Below are 17,697 nucleotides of genomic sequence, written 5' to 3' on the forward strand. Positions count from 1 at the left end.
GTTGTTAGGCTTGGCAGTAAGTGTCTACACACTGAGTTCTCTTCCTGGCCCCAGATCCTACAATGTGTGCTTTGACATGCATTTCTTCAATTCATTTAGAATCTTGAAAACGTGTTTCAAGTCTCTTACTTATATTTCTTTTTTATTACTTTCCTTTCAACCATAATGGTTTGAGCAATAATTTCTATTCCCAACATCTTGTTATGAAAAGGGTCACACACAGAGGAACGCTGAAAAAAAAAATACAATGATCTGCATGCAGCTGTTGCCTGGATTCCTCAGTCCCCATGCCTTGTCTCCCCTTTCTGTTCCCCTGTGCCTCCCGCCCTTCATTACAGTCCTCCTAGGGCCTGAGCACAGAGCGTCCCCTTGTCACTGTTGTTTATGCTATTTTTACCTGGTCACCCTGGGGGACTTGGCCTTCTCTCTGTGCAGTTGCTGCCCACTGTGCACCTGTTGGGTGCAGGAGCACTTGAGCTGCTTTTGCTGTATATTTTTAAATCCCACATCAACTGGAATATGTGGAAGGCTCATCTGCATAGCTTTGTTTACTCTCAGTGTTGACATCTTCATTGACAGCATGAAGAAACTTTAACATTTCAGGATCAGACATCATTTGGGTAACTGGAATTTCAATCTTTTTACTGATTCATGAGTGTCTTTTCTACACTAAAAAAAAAAAAAAAAAAGATGATTGTCTGATGGTATGAAGATACCAAATATATACATTGGAGAAAAGATAACATCTGTCTTCAGTAATTGGTGGTGGGGAAATGGATATCCACATAGAAGAATAAAGTGTAATACACATCTCTTACTGTGTTCAAAACCATCTCCAAACAACTCAACAACCTTAATATAAGGTCTGAAACTCTAAAATGAATAGAGGATAAAAGATGAAAAACACTTCAGCAGAGGCAAGCACATTCAGGGTAGGACTCCATTTGCTTAGTGCCAACATTTAACATATGGGATTCACCATATGAAATTGAAAGCCTTCTGTGTAGTGAAGGAAACAATTAATCAGGCAAAGAAAGAAGCTACAGAATGGTAGAAAACATTTGCTAGCTATATATCTGACAGATAATTAATATCTAAAAGATACTAAGAACTCTACAAACTAAACAAACAACCTAACCAACAAATAGGCTCAGGAAATTAAGAGACACTTCTTAAATATAGAAAACAAATGGCCAAGAAATATATAAAAGGATGCATCACCAGACACCGGAGTCATGCAAGTGAGAGCTCCATCAAGATTCCCTCTCATCCTTGTCAGAAGGGCACCCATCAAGAAAACAAGTCCCAACAAACAGTGGCTGGGATATAAGCCAAAGAAGCTCTTGTACACTGCTGCTTGGAACATGAGCCATTGCAGCAGTATAGAAAGCAATGCAAGGACTCCTCAGAAGCCTAAATATACACTTACCAGTTGACCCAGATATAGTTCCCCTGGTTAACATACCACAGAGAAATGTAGCATCAATGTTTATTGAGGCAACTATTCATAATAGCTAGATTATGTAACTAGCATCAGTGTCCAAAACAGGAGAATGGATTGAAAAAGCATGGTATATATAATAATATACTTCACAAACTAATATACCTATTAATACATAATAGATTTTTTACTATAAGGAATCAAGTTATATCATTTGAAGAACAGTGGATGCAATTGGATATAATAACATTGAATGATCAAGCCAGTCTGAGATAGACAGAACATAATCTTTTTCATTTGTTTGTCCTAAACTTTAGAGCAGTGGTTCTCAACCTATGGGTTACGACCCTGTTGGGTGTTGAGGGGTCACTAAAACTATCATAAAACACAAAGTATTTATACTACAATTCACAATAATATCGAAATTAAAATTATGAAATAGTAACAAAAATAATTTTGTGGTTGGGGGCACTTAACCACAACATGAGGAACTGTATTAAAGATCCACAGATTAGGAATGTTGAGAACCACTGCCTTAGAGATTTGTAAACTCATATGTACAGATGTTATGAAAGTAGAAACCAAACTTTCCAGGGAACAGAGGGGACTGATGGGAGCGGCAAGGAATAGGAAGGTCGTAAGGTATGACGGAGGATGTGCTCAACGTAGTTTGCATGAAGGCTTACAATCTCTGTAGCTTGCATTCTTCTTTTTCTCTCTCATTAGCACATGGAACTCGCCAGCAACAGCATTTGTTACTGGGCCTACATTTGTTATGTAGGGTGATGGCATTTTGTTCTGTGCTGTGCGCATGTATGTGCTGTGGATAGAACATCTTGTGGTGACCTAAATTCTAGCAAAGCTGTAAAATGATAACAGTGTGGGTGCACTAACCTGCTAAGTCATTCAGGGTTTTGGCTGATGACAATTAAGTCAGTTTAAGTGGAAGAAGAAAAGGTTTCAATTACAGCACTGAAAAACAAAGTTTAGGATATTCATATTCAACTAGAACCAGTTCAAGACTTCTAGGATGAGGCCAGATGTGCAGGGTCACATGGACCAAGGAGATACTGACTAAAGGGCTTAATGGACTTGTTAAATTGTGGAATAGTTTTGCTTTCAATTCCCTTCATACTTATTTGATAAAGCTCCGGATTGTTTGCTTCCTGTGAGTTGTGCACTTCATATTGGTAGGAGATGTATTGGTAAGGAAGGAATTAGAAAACACATTGCGAAACAAAGACAAACATAATCAATATAAATCTTTGAGTTGTTCATTCCTTGAAAATGAGCTTGAAACACCACCTCCTCCCCAGTGCAGCTTGGTGAGCATTGTAGTGGGCAAGCGAAAGGGCCGGCTCTGCCTGGGGTGTTGGGTGAAGTCCAAATTAATATTAAACATGCTTACCAGAGCACACTTGTTGTTTCATGCAGAAAATGTCACTTGCAATTTAGCATGATAACTTGTTTTGTGGAAGAACTGAAAAGGAAAATGGAGGGGAGGAAAGTGTTCCCTACAGTTTGTAATCATAAAGCAGAGACAGAGGGCGGTTAGAAGCAGTTACTGGTGTGGCTGGACCAGAGGCACTGGGTGCTGCCATGCCCTCTGAAGCTATGAGGAATTATAATAACAGCTCTTGCTGTGAGAAGAAGGGTCTGGCTTCTCCAGATGTCTTCCTCATCCTTTGTGGTATGTGGAGAGTCCATGAGGGACAGAGTCAGTGCCACATGTTTCCTCTGCTGGGAAAGAGGCTTCTGAATCAAGGGCACCAGAGCTGTTTGCAGAAGATTTATGCCTATAATAAACTGTGTCTTAAAATGGTAATAAACTTTTGCTATCATTCATCCTGTGTTCTTCTCATCAACAAAATTCTTGAGTTTTAAATTTTTTTTAGCATAACTCAGAAATAATCTGAGAAGATGTACGGTTTGTTTTGCTGTTGAATTAATGTTTGTTATGTGAGAGAAAAATCATTAAGTGCTTTAAATGCAAAGCAAAGAGGCTATTCTTTTCTTTTTAAAGAAAAATTACACATTTGATTTTAGATGCCCATCAGAGCTTGCTCATATGTGCAAGGCACTATGGTGGGTAAGGCACATTAAATATGAAAAATGCCCTAAAAGTTTGTAGTGCATGGTAGATATCCATACATATTTTTATAGCCCACACTTCTCCTGATATGTAACACTTACTCATGGCGAACAATCATATAATTATCTCTGAAAACACACCCTTTAATGTTCAAAATTATTATATGAGAGAAGTTACAGTAAGCCAAAGACATCCAGAGTAGGATCTTCCAAATTATGTACATCACCAGTAGTTTCATCCTAAACAAACCAGAAGTGAACCCATAGATTTTTTTCCAAAAGTAAAATTATGTCACAACAATTCAAAGAAAGAACAGTAATTAAAAGAAAGGATAAATCAGATAAATCCAAGAATGGAGGGCAGCTAAGAGTCCATATACTGGTTCTATTCTAAGCCTTCTGGAAGACTGAGCTAAGATGAAGTGACCCAAGAAACAAGAGAAAACTTACATTAGGAAATATGCCAATGAGGAAACCCTAAAAAACCCTTTAAAAAGTTGTTGATAACTTGTTTTTAAAAAATAAACCATTTACAAATAGACCTAAAATTTTAAGAATTGTATAATCCTCCTCATATGACATGTAACAGTTCCAGAGCACAAGAAAATATACCTTCATTTTACATATGTAAGATAACTCAGATTTGGGGCTGGAGAGATGGCTCAGAGGTTAAGAGAACTGTCCTTTCTTCCAGAGGTCCTGAGTTCAATTCCCAGCAACCACATGGCGGCTCATAATCATCTATGCAGGTGTACACGCAGATAGTGCACTCATATACATAAAATAAATGAATAAAGCTTTTAAAAATATCTCAGATTTGAAACCAAGCAGATACGGTTAAGATACAAAAGGTAACATAAACGACTCCTGTATTAGATCTAGCTGTATGCAGAAAGGAAAGGCTCTCAGTGGCTGGTACAGGCTCTATTGCGTCACAGAAACATGGTTAAAAGAGTACAACATCCGTTTTCCTATCAAATCTCGCCAGTAGATCAAAGGCAAAAATTCTGAACTGTCAATCAAAATAAGAGATTCCAAACAAGGGCATGCAGAAATTCAGTATCCACCCTAAATTTGGAGAGCGGGGACTGACTTTCACACGAACTCGGGTGCCCCATATTTGACCACGTCCCCTTGATAGGGAGGCCCGGCGGCACTCAGAGAGGAAGGATAGCAGGCTACCAAGAAGAGACTTGATAGCCTATGAGCATATACAGGGGGAGGAGGTCCCCCCTCAGTCACAGTCATAGGGGAGGGGAGTAAGGGGGAAATGGGAGGGAGGGAGGAATGGGAGGATAGAAGGGATGGGATAACCATTGAGATGTAGTATGAATAAATGAATAAAAAATCCTGATGACAAATTGAATTTTATATTATCTGTATATTTAATAAAATTAAAAATTTTTCAGGTGTAAGGTGAAAATGCTTTCTATCCTAGTATGTTCTCTCAAAATACCACGTGCAGCCTCAAAACAAGCTTCCAGGAAGAGCCACAAGGAGCTGATAGTCATCGATCTGACTGGGCAATGGACGATACAGGTGCTTTTCTGTCTGTCTGTCTGTCTGTCTGTCTGTCTGTTCTCATACTGGAAGGGTTTCCCCAAACTAAAAAACCCTGCAATAATCAGGCCTGTAATTCTAGTCATTTCCTGTTCAGGCACAAGGCCTGCACAATATGGAAACAAAGAAATGAGATGAAATATGAGAAATACAGAAGCAAATTTACATTTTGTGGTCTTTTTAAATGTTGTACCCTTTAAAATTTTTTTTGCCTATAATTTAATGATAGATTAGTATGAGCCAGGAAAATAAACACAACAAAAATCAAAGTTATTATATTTCGTGACATAAATTTGCTTAATTACAAAATGCAGACATACAAAATTGGGGACTTTTCTATGCATCAGTAATAGTTACAGTGACAGCTTAAAAGCCCCAAGTCTTACCTCGGTGTGCTCAAGTCCTACTACTGTGAACTTCACAGTGTCCCCTAAGCACTCACTCAGCGCTCTATCTAAATGTTAAGGTGAAGACTTGGCTTCCTATGACCACAAAAGGGGACCGTGGTCAGGCAGCCCACGTGCAGACCCACAGTGTATGCCGCATGTCCTCCTTCAGGAGGGTTAGAAAGTGACAGAATATGCCTTCGACACCTCAAGGCTTCTCCATAGGCAGCTAGGAACACATAGACTTCCCTCTATGTTTTGTGCTAAAGCTCGTTCCCGTTAATCATTCAGGCATCCTGTGTTGATCTTGAGTGTCTTAGTTAGGACTTCTATTGATGTGAAGAGACACTTTGACCACAACAACTCTTAGAGAGAAAAACATTTAATTGAGGCTGGCTTATGGATTCAGAGTTTAGTCCATTATCATCCTGGAGGGGAGCATGGTGGCACGCAGGCAGACATGGTGCTGGAGAGGTAGCTGAGAGTTCTACATCCAGATTAGCAAGCAGCAGGAAGAGAGAGTGACACTGGGCCTAGCTTAAAGCTCGCCCACACAGACAACCTTGTTTCAATAAAACCATGCCTCCTAATAGTGCCACTCCTGATGGGCCCACAGGGGCCATTTCATTCAAGCCACCACATTCCTCTCCCTGGCCTCCATGCACTGGTAGCTGTACCATCATGCAAAATGAATTTAATCTGACTTCAAAAGTCCCCATAATCTATTACAGTATCAGTTCAGTCTTTTCTGAGACTCACATAATCTCTTGACTGTAATCTCCTGTAAAACCAAATAAGAAGCAGATCACCTGGATGGCCTGTATCCCCCTTCCTCTCTGTTTCCATAGGGCCTCTCTACCAAGGGACAGTGAGCAAATGCAGGGCAACAGAATTTGTGTCAGAGGCAGTCTCCTGCTACCCCGTCCCGTTCCTCACATGGAGAATGAACTGTCCATCAACTACAGCTGAACACAGGGTCTAGGTTCTGTGCTTGAAATGTCCTTGTTTGGTGCATCAGTTTACGCAGGACCCCCTGGGTCCAGATTTCACAGCCTTGATAGTCTCCTTGTGGAGCTCCTGGCAGCCACTCATCCCCATCCCCCATCCATCTATCTTGGGTTAATATCTACTTATAAGTGAGTATATACCATGTGTGTTTTTCTGGGTCTGGCAGATGAGACCTGATAGGCTGTGGTTGGACAGTCAGGGAGGAGGACCACACCTGCCAGAGGCCTAGGGGAGGGGAATAGGTCAGAAGAAGGAAGGAGGGTGGGAACAGGAAGATAAGAGCAAGAAGGAGGGGATTACAATCAGGATGTAATGTGAATAAATTATAATAAATTTTTTTTAAAAAAATTAAAAAGGAAGAGAGAAAAACTAGAAGGTAATGCAATTGTAAATACAAGAGCTTAAAGAAAAAAAAATGAAAAAAAAAAGACAACAGAAAAGCAGAAATAAAAAAATTATTCACCAGAAAAAAAGAAGGAAACAGATCACATACTTCTAACATATAAAGGCATAGGGTATAAATTACCGTGCCAAAGGGGAGGAAAGAGAGCATAATGGGGAAATACTGGACCAAAGCAAGACAAAAAATTAGCTGGGCAGACTCCAAATCTGCATCTTCATATTTCATGTGAAAGCACTCTTCAAATCTCCAGCTCCTTTCAGCTTTGTTGACTGCAACACACTTCTCTCTTGGAAGGATTGTACTCCCTGTTAGCATCTCTCCTTGGCAGGTATCCACTGCTCTGGCATCTCCAACATCTTGGGGTTTCCATGGCAATGTAGGCTTCACCTTTACAGCTTTACCCAACAGCCTCTCTGGGCCTCCATGCGGAGACACCCCTGACCTGTTGGCTTCAGTAGCTTTCCTTAGTCATGGAGGTGACAAAACCCCTTTTTTGTGTCCTTGACTCTAAGGCCAGAACACGTGGTCAAAGCTGCCAAGTTCTACTGCGTTCTGGGGATGGAACATGGGACGTTGTTCAAATACATCTTCACCAACTTTCTGTTTTCCATGGTTTCCTTCACTGCCTAAGCTTGGCTGTCCTGGAACTATATGGAAGGCAGAGAGTGGAATGTGGTGGCTTGAGTGAAAATGGTGCCTCTAGGCCAATAGGGAGTGACCTATTAGGAATGTGGCCCTTTTGGAGTGTGTATGGTTTTATTGGAAAAAGTGTGTCTGTGGAAGTGGGCTTTGAGATCAGATGCTCAGGCTAGGCTCAGTGTCCAAGCTGGCCTCAAACTCAGAGATGGGTGTGGCTCTTCCTCCTGACTGCTGGGATTAAAGGAGTGGACCAGCACACCAATCCCTAAACTTGTCTTTAATTTCTTTTCACAAGATGGAAGCTTCTCTGGGTGGGGTCCTGTTCTGAGGACACCACTCCCTCTCTTTCATTTAGCATCAAGTTTTTCCTTAATCTGTGCATCACCTTGAACACAGGATGTAGATCCATTAAACTTCCTGGTGCTCTTTTCCTCCTCAAACTGCACACTTTCTATTTTTCCTTGCCCAGATTGTTTCTTTTCATTATAGATCTGCATGACCATTAATGATAAGACACAGTCAATACTGGGTTGTTGGGAAATCTCTTCTGCCAAAGCTGTCAACCCCCAGTATTCTGTCATTTTCTTTACTCTGTGATACAGCATTGTTTCATTGTTTCATCATCATATTAGTACTTTTTTATAAAGCAAGTCTTAGCCCCTGCAGTCTATGCTTCCAGCTTCTTAAAAACACTATTAAATGTTTCATCAGTGCCAATCATAGATTTTAATATTAATAGCATTTGTTATTAAAAATATGAAGAACTACACAGGTAAAGAGTATGCAAAAACACAAATTGGAGCTAATTAATTCTCTGGAACATTAATATGTAAAAAGCACATGTCAAATTACCGCACACCAGACAGCTTAACCAGTAGACTTTTAAAATGTCCTGGATCCAGAGGCTGTCAGCCAGAGGTAAAGGTGTGGCCAGGCTGGTTGCTGCTGAGGTCTCTGAATAAAGGGCACCATACCCTTCCTGCATCTTCACAGTTCTTTCCCTCTGTCAATCATCTCAGTTAATTATCTCCTTATACAGCTCATCTCCAAATATGAGCATATTCCCAGGCCCTGGGGGTTAAGATGCCAGAATATGATTTCACATTCATCCTAGACCTCCTAGAAATGGAAGGACTGTGTCACTCAGAAATAAGGTCACTGTGTTCGAAGTGGAAGAAATAGATATAAAATGCTTGTAAATACAGGGCAACATTCTAAAGGGTGTCTTTCAATTCTGAAAGAGAGAAATCTGTCTTGTTCCCCCCTTTAAAGTGGGTGTGCATTGCACTGAGTCACATCACAAAAATCATGTGCAGCCCCAAAATGTGGCTGTATGAGGCTTGGGGAGGGTACTCGGGCAAAAAAGCAAGCCATCTCATGCTTGCCCCATCCCACCCCAAGTTAAATCATAAATAGTAATGGATAGGCAACTTAGTTTAATGTGCTCAGATCCATCCCTGTATCAATATGTGTATACTCTGTCTTTTTATTAGCATTGCTCAGTTTAGGATAAAGCTAACTGCATGGAGTGGTCTTCCCAGTCTACACTGACAGACACTTTGAAGGGAAGCCTGAGACAAGCAATTTGAATGATTTTTTTTTTAAAGAAAGGGTGTTTTCTTCTTTTGGGAGTTATCAAATGTTTGTGTTTTTAATGTGAGTGAGATCCTGGACTATCACACAGTTTCATTTTGGAGAAGAAGAAGTGGGGTATAAGACGTGTGGCAAAGCTTCTTCCAGCATGTCCCCTCAGCCACAGCATTGATTGCCTTCCTCTTTCTTCTCTTCCTCTGAGGAACTGACAGGAGAGCAGAGGAGAGTGCTTCACTGTGATCATTTTTGAAGAGTATTTGAGCCTAAAGTGTGATAGACCTTTCAGGGGGTGTTTAGACAGTCAGGAACTTCTGTGTGTATGACTGAAAGGATTGGGCTAACTCAATTCTCTACCCTTAACTGGCCATGGCTCCCCAGTCTAAGTACAGTAAGTGATCCTTTAACTTTAGTTTACTACTTATTATTAGCAATTTATTTATTGGTTGCATTAATCCAGTAATCTCTTGTTTCTTGGGTCTCAATGAAGTCTCCACTCCAGGGAGAAAGGGGTGAGGATACAGGAATGGGGCATGTGCTGTTCAGAGCAAGGACAGATAAACTCTTCAGTTCTGGCCATATCTGTTCTTCTGATAACACAGCCAGAAAGATTAGGGAGGCCTCACACATGGCTGATGACTGAAGTATGTATGTTCTTTATCCCTTATAAAATTCCTTGGACCAGAGAAATTATTATGATCGCCCTTATCTTAGTAAGGGTTTCTCCTGCTGTGATACAAAACACCAAAACCAAAAGTAATTTGGGTTTGTTTTATTGTAAACTCCCAAGTAACAGTCCGTCACTGAAGGCCATTAAAGCAGGAACTCAGGAAGGAATCCAGAAGCAGGAACTAAAGCAGAGGCCATGAAGGAGTGCTGCATATTATGGGCTTGCTCCTCATGGTTACTTAACCATCCTTCTTTTTTTAGATTTTATTTAATTAATTTATTCAGATTACAACTAAATTGTTATCCCATCACTTGTATCCTCTCATTCCTCCCTCCCTCCTGCTTTCACCCTATTTCCCTCCCCTAGGTTTATGACCAAGGGGGACCTCCTCCCCCACTATATGGTCATAGGCTATCATGTCTCATCTTGGTAGCCTGCTTATTCTTTCTTTGAGTGCCACCAGGCCTCCCCACCAAGGGGAGGTGGTCAAATATGGAGCACCAGAGTTCATGGCAGAGTCAGACCCTGCTCTCCACATAACTGTGGAGAATATCCTGTCCATTGGGTAGATGGATGGAACTAGAAATGATCATACTGAGTGAGTTAACCCAGAAGCAGAAAAACTCACATGGTATATACTCCCTTATAATTGGGCACTAGCCCAAAAGGCATGCCCCACAAAAGTCTTCACTTACGAGGAGATTGGGATAAATGTGAGGACATCCTACTGGGATTCTAGGTAAGAGAAATATAGGAGATGGGGAAATAGAAGGATCCACAGGGTCCTAGAAACCTACAAGAAGAACATCATGACAGCTGGATTGGGGTGCAGGGGTTCTGCTCAAACTATTGTATTAACCATCCTTCCTACAGCACCCAGGACCACTAGGCCAGGGGCAGAATCACCCACAGTGATCTGAGTCCTCCCATGTTCATCATCAAGAAAATGCTCTACAGGTGTGCCCACAGCGCAAGCTGGTGGCAATATTTTCTCAGTCCAAGTTCCCTTTTCTAAAATGACTCTGTCTTGTATCATATTGACACGAAATTAGCTACCTAGCCCTCTATATGTTCCTATTTTCAAAGGCTTTTTTATGTATGTGCTTTAAGAATGCAAACCATTGAATTAAATATGTCTTTTTGTTTCTCTGTAGTTATCTGATATATCCTGACTATTCGCTTCAGTAAGCTTTTTACAGTTATAGAAACTGTTCAAGGGAGAAGCTATGGAGCTTCATATTGGAGTTTATGCTTTAACTTCTGAATGTATTTCATATATTTATCTGCTACTATAAATGGAAAATCCACAACAGACTTAGAGGTTGAAAAACAGTTAGCTTTTTATCCCCTTTCATAAGTTGTATTTATTGTCTATATTCAGTCCTTCCTCCTTCCCTAACAGGCCTTTCTTGTTCTCCTTTGTACTTGTTATGTTACACCCACACATGTATCTGTTCACATGCCACATTGGCTGGATGACACCTATGAGGGCAGTTACACCCACACATGTATCTGTTCACATGCCCCATTGGCTGGATTACACCTATGAGGGCAGTTACACCCACACATGTATCTGTTCACATGCCACATTGGCTGGATGACACCTATGAGGGCAGTTACACCCACACATGTATCTGTTCACATGCCACATTGGCTGGATGACACCTATGAGGGCAGTTACACCCACACATGTATCTGTTCACATGCCACATTGGCTGGGTTACACCTATGAGGGCAGTTACACCCACACATGTTTCTGTTCACATGCCACATTGGCTGGATTACACCTATGAGGGCAGTTACACCCACACATGTATCTGTTCACATGCCCCATTGGCTGGATTACACCTATGAGGGCAGTTACACCCACACATGTATCTGTTCACATGCCACATTGGCTGGATGACACCTATGAGGGCAGTTACACCCACACATGTATCTGTTCACATGCCACATTGGCTGGATGACACCTATGAGGGCAGTTACACCCACACATGTATCTGTTCACATGCCACATTGGCTGGGTTACACCTATGAGGGCAGTTACACCCACACATGTATCTGTTCACATGCCACATTGGCTGGATGACACCTATGAGGTAGTTACACCCACACATGTATCTGTTCACATGCCCCATCGGCTGGATTACACCTATGAGGGCAGTTACACCCACACATGTATCTGTTCACATGCCACATTGGCTGGATTACACCTATGAGGGCAGTTACACCCACACATGTATCTGTTCACATGCCACATTGGCTGGATTACACCTATGAGGGCAGTTACACCCACACATGTATCTGTTCACATGCCACATTGGCTGGATGACACCTATGAGGGCAGAATATTTTCTTTTTCCCTTCCTGAGATTTTATGTGGCCCCTCTTAATCTTATAATGCTAGATCCATCCATTTTTTTTCTGCAAATTTTGCTTGTTAAGTGAGTCAAGTACATACCTACTGAGAAGCTAAAGGCTATGGACCCTCAGGAAAAAGATGAGCAAGGAGGAATCAAGACCAATTTTTATAGTGGATGAGAACCTTCATATTGTTGAAGGAATTCCTGGGATAGAAAATAGAGATACTATCAAGATGTTGATTCACTCAGACATAACTGAGATTATATGGGAGCATCAGCTGATTGACTCTGAAAACCATTGCTTTGAAGGACTATTTTTAATCTTCCTGGGCATATTTCTGTCTACTGACTACCAATTGCAAACCCTCCAAATCTGGTTACTGGTTACCTCACCTTATCAAGTTTTTTTTTTTTTTTTTTTTTTTTGGTCCTTATTTATTCAACAATGGAAGTGGAGGGAGTAGCCAAGTAGCCAAGGTGTAATTAAGGGCAGGCCATTTCTGTGCTAGATCATGAGGTAGTTTGCTCAATTTTCCACCCTGGGCAGGCACATTGATAGGTAAATATATGAGAAAACACAAGGAAGTTCTGCAACTGTTCCCCAGCACTCCAACAGTACCCTTTCAAGATTTATGAGAGAGATAACATAGAAAGGGAAGTCAAAATGTAAAAAAAAAAAAAAAACAAAACAAAACAAAAAAAAACCTGACCCTGTTCCTAATTGGAGACAATGAGGTCTAAACCCTGATATTTAAATGTTCTTTTCCATCAGTTTAACGCAAGTTCTTCAGTGGTGGTGGGAGATGTCTTACCTCTGCCCTTTACAAAGTCTTAATTTATAAAAACAAACAATCAAATAAACAAGTAGTCCTCAATCAACTAAAGAAAATAGTACTTTCCTTCCATTTCTTTTCTAAAAGTCAAAGAAATACTCTGAGATTAATCCAGACAAAGAGATCCAACAGGCCTGCATGAAACCAGGCTGCAATTTTTCTTCTCCTTCTGTTCCCCCAGATCTGATTGCTCAGTCTCATCCCCAGCTCTGCAAAGAACACCTGTGGCAGCCTTCTGTGAAGACCCACTCCCATCTCCTGTGGATCCCACAGATATTCACCTTTTAGCCACCAAACCTATGGGACACAACATAAGAGGTTCTTAAGTGGCAAGTTCATAGCCCTAGGTGCCTATATTAAAAACAAAAACAAAAAGCTGGAGAGATCTCATACTAGTAACTCAACATCACACTTGAAAGTTCTAGAACAAAATGAAGAAACCACACTCAAGAGGAATAGATGGCAAGAAATAACCAAACTCATAGCTGAAATCAATAAAGTAAAACTAAGAGAACAATACAAATAGTCAATAAAGCAAAGATCTAGTTCTTTGAGAAAATGAACAAAATGGAAAAACCCTATGCAAATTAACTAACAGGTAGAGAAAGAAGATCTAAAATAACAAAATCAGAAATGAAAAGGAGGATATAAAAACAGACACCCAAGAAAGCCAGAGACACATAAGAACATACTTTAGGTTTCTAGGACCCTCTGGATCCTTCTATTTTCCCATTCTCCCTAGAAACCTACAAGAAGAACATTATGATGGGTGGATTTTAGCCCAGGGGTCCTGCTCAAACTATGGCACCAACCAAGGACAATATGTGCAGTAAACTTTGAACCCCTACCCAGATCTAGCCAATGGACAGGACGTTCTCCACAGTTGAGTGGAGAGTGGGGAACTGACTTTCACACAAACTCTGGTGCCCCATATTTGACCACGTCCCCTGGATGAGGAGGCCTGGAGGCACTCAGAGAAAGGATAGCAGGCTACCAAGAAGAGACTTGATACCTTATGAGCATATACAGGGGGAGGAGGTCCCCCTCAGTCACAGTCATATGGGAAGGGAGTAAAGGGAAGATGGGAGGGAGAGAGGAATGGGAGGATACAAGGGATGGGATAACAATTGAGATGTAATACAAATAAATTAATAAAATATATTTTAAAAAATAATATACTTTAAAACCCTGTACTTCACAAAATTAAAAATATAAATGAGATTGATAATTTTCTCAATAGGTGCCTTTACAAAAGTTAACTCAAGATCATATAAACAATTTAAATAGGCCTCTAACCCCCAGTAAAATAAAATCTCCCATTAAAAGCCTCCCAACCAAAAAAGAAAAAAGAAAAAGAAAAGAAGCCCAGGGCCAAATGGTTTTAACACAGAATTCTACTAGACTTTCAAAGAAGAGTTAACTTCAACAGTCCTTGAATTATCCCACAATAGAAATAGAAGGAACATTGACCAATTCATTTCATAGGTCCACAGTCACCCAGATCCACAAACCACATACAGATTCAACAATATAATTACAGACCAATTTCCATTGTGAACATAGATGTTGAAATACTCAGTAAAATACTTGCTAACCAAATATCAGAACACATCAAAAGATCATCCACCATGATCAAGTATATTTCATCCCAGAGATACAGGGATGGTTCAATATATGGAAATCAATAAATGTAGTTATCCAGCATAAAACAAGCTGAAAGAAAAAAAAAACCCGCATGATCATCTTATTGGATACAGAAAAGGCCTTTGACAAAATCCAACACTCTTTCATGATAAAAGTACTGGAGAGATTATGGATGCAAGGGACATAACAAACATAATAAAGACAGTTTCCAGAAAACTCATAGTCAACATTAAATTAAATGAAGAAAAATTAAAAACAATTACACGAAAATAAGGCACAAGACAAGGCTGTCCATGGTCTCCATATCCGTTCAGTATAGTACTTGAAGTCTCAGCTAGAGCATTAAGAAGACTGAAGGAGCTCAAAAGGATGCAAATTGGAAAGGAAGATATCAAAGCATCAGTATTTGAAAACGGCATGATTGTGTATATAAGTGACCCTAAAAATTATTCTGGGTAATTCCTATAGCTGAAAAAAAAGCATTCAGCAAAGTAGCTGGATACAAAATTAACTCACAAAAATCAGTAACTCTTCTATATACAAAAGAAAAAAGACAGAGGAAGAAATCAGGGAAACAATACCTTTCCCAATAGTATCAAATACTAAAATATATCTTAAGGTAACTGTAACCAAGCAAATGAAATGCTTGTATGATGAAAACTACAAGTCTTTGAGGAAAAAAATGTAGAAGATATCAGAAAATTGTAACATCTCCCATGCTCACGGATCAATATGATTAAAGTAACGAAAATGGCCACTTTACCAAGAACAATCTACAGATTCAAGGCAATCTGCTTTGACATTCTGAGGCAAGACTTTAAAGATCTTGAAGGGACAATTATCAGTTTTATATGAAACACACACACAAACAAACAAAAATCAGGATAGATAAAACAATCCTGAACAATAAAAAGACTGCTGGCCATCTCACTGCTTCTAACTTCAGATTATACTAGGGAGCTACAATAAGAAAATAGGTATAGGCATAAATACAGACATGTTGATCGATGGACTTGAATTGAAGACCCAGATGTAAAACGACACACATACAGTAGACAACCGATTTTTTTATAAGAAGCCAGAAATACACACTGGAAAACAGCAACTTCAACAAATGGTAATGATTAAACTGGATATTTGCAAGCAAAAGAACGCAAATAGATTCATACTTGCTACCTGGTACTAAACTCAAGTCAAAGTGAATCAAGGACCCCAACACAAAACCAGATACACTGGACCTGATAGAGGTGAAAGACAGGAATAACCCTAAATGCACTTGCACAGGAAAAGATTTTCTGAACAGAACACCAATAGCACAAGCACTAACATATAATAATAAACTGGACCTCATGAAACTGAAAAGCTTCTGTAAATCAAAGGGCACCATTAAACAGACAATGAAACAGCTTATAGAATGGGGAAAGATTTTTACCAACTCCACAACTGATAGAGGACTAATATCGAAAATATATTAAAAATTTTAAAAGACCAGATACCTACCCCCAATTATCCAGTTAAAAATGGGGTGCAGATTTAAACAGAGAATTCTCAATAGAGGAAACTCAAATGGCTGGAAAATACTTAAAAGAAAATTTCAACATCCTTAGCCATTAGAGAAATCCAAATCAAAACTACATTGAGGTCCCAATTTTTACCTGTCAGAATTGCTAAAAATCAGAAGCCCAAATGACAGCTCATGCTGGCGAGGATGTGGAACAAGGGGAAGACTCCTCTATTGCTGATAGGAGTGAAAACTTGGGCAACCACTATTGAAACCAGGATGGCATTTCCTCAGAAGGCTGGGAATCAATCTACCTCAAGATCCAACTATACCACTTTTGGGCATATACCCAAAAGAAACTCCATCCTACCACTAGAACACTTGCTCAACCATGTTCACTGCAGTTTTATTCATAATAACCATAAAATTGAAACAGCCTAGATGTCCCTCAACAAAAGAATTGGTAAATCAGATGTAGTACATTTACACAACAGAGTGTTACTCAATTGTTTTAAGAAATGGCATCATGCAATGTGAAGATAAATAGTTGGAGCTAGAAAAAATAACTATCCTGAGTAATGAATCCCAGACCCAGAAAGATAAAAATGTTATGTTGTTACTTAAATGTGAATATTAGCCATTAAGTAGCCATTAAGTATGTATAGATAAAGGGTCTAGAGTGGACACATGGATCTCTCTGGGACAGAGAAATGGAATAGATTTTACAGGTAGACTGGGGAGGGTACATAGGGAGGAGGAAAGCAGGATCAGCTAGGGAAGGGAAGATAGAAGAAAGGGATGGAATACAAAGAGTGGCATCTGAAATTGGGAGGGATTTGAGACATGATATGGAAACTTAGTGCATTGGAAACTTCCTAAAATATATGAAGGTGATCCAAATACAGTCTCCTAATAATGTGGGACATACAGTGCCAGCTGGTCATCTCTTGTCACCCAACAAGGCTTCTAGTAGCAAGATTGAGTTGCATTTGATTGAGTTGTTGGTCAAAGGGGGTCACATGAATATCCCCAAACAATCCAGGCTGCTTCTGGTCTGCTCTCTGCAGCCTGACATTGGACACCATTCTTGAGGACAACACACACACACACACACACACACACACACACACACACACACACACATCTCATTCAACATGCAAGTCCAGCTGGTGCCTAGATAGAGCCTTCACCCTTATGTTCTGGTGTCTTTGGTATTAGAAGTTCCTTTGGAGGCTCTCAAAAGAGAAATGTAAACACTAACCCAATCACAAAACCTTTAACCTACAACTTGTCTTGCCTGTGAGATATGCTCGGGCAATGGTGGCATAGAACTTGTGGGAGTAGACAATCAGTGTCTGATTTGATTTAAGGCCCACTCCGTGAGATGGAACTTACACCCAACACAGTTTGGGTGACCAAGGACCAGGTACTAGGTAGCCCAGAGACCTAGGGTAAAACCAAACTCTACTGGTCTAAAAAATGTATCAGTAAGATGACTCCTCATGATATTCTGCTATACCCATAGATCAACCCCATATCTAGGGATCATCAGAGAAGCTTCTTCTTGA

General features: G+C 40.1%; 1 pseudogene; it reads left to right on the forward strand.

The window, feature by feature from the left end:
* The window catches only part of LOC127198761 (stromal membrane-associated protein 1-like), an 85,000-nt pseudogene that overhangs the window by 25,565 nt on the left and 41,738 nt on the right, over positions 1-17,697 (forward strand).

The sequence above is a fragment of the Acomys russatus genome, chromosome 14, assembly GCF_903995435.1.
Source record: "Acomys russatus chromosome 14, mAcoRus1.1, whole genome shotgun sequence".
NCBI lineage: Eukaryota > Metazoa > Chordata > Mammalia > Rodentia > Muridae > Acomys > Acomys russatus.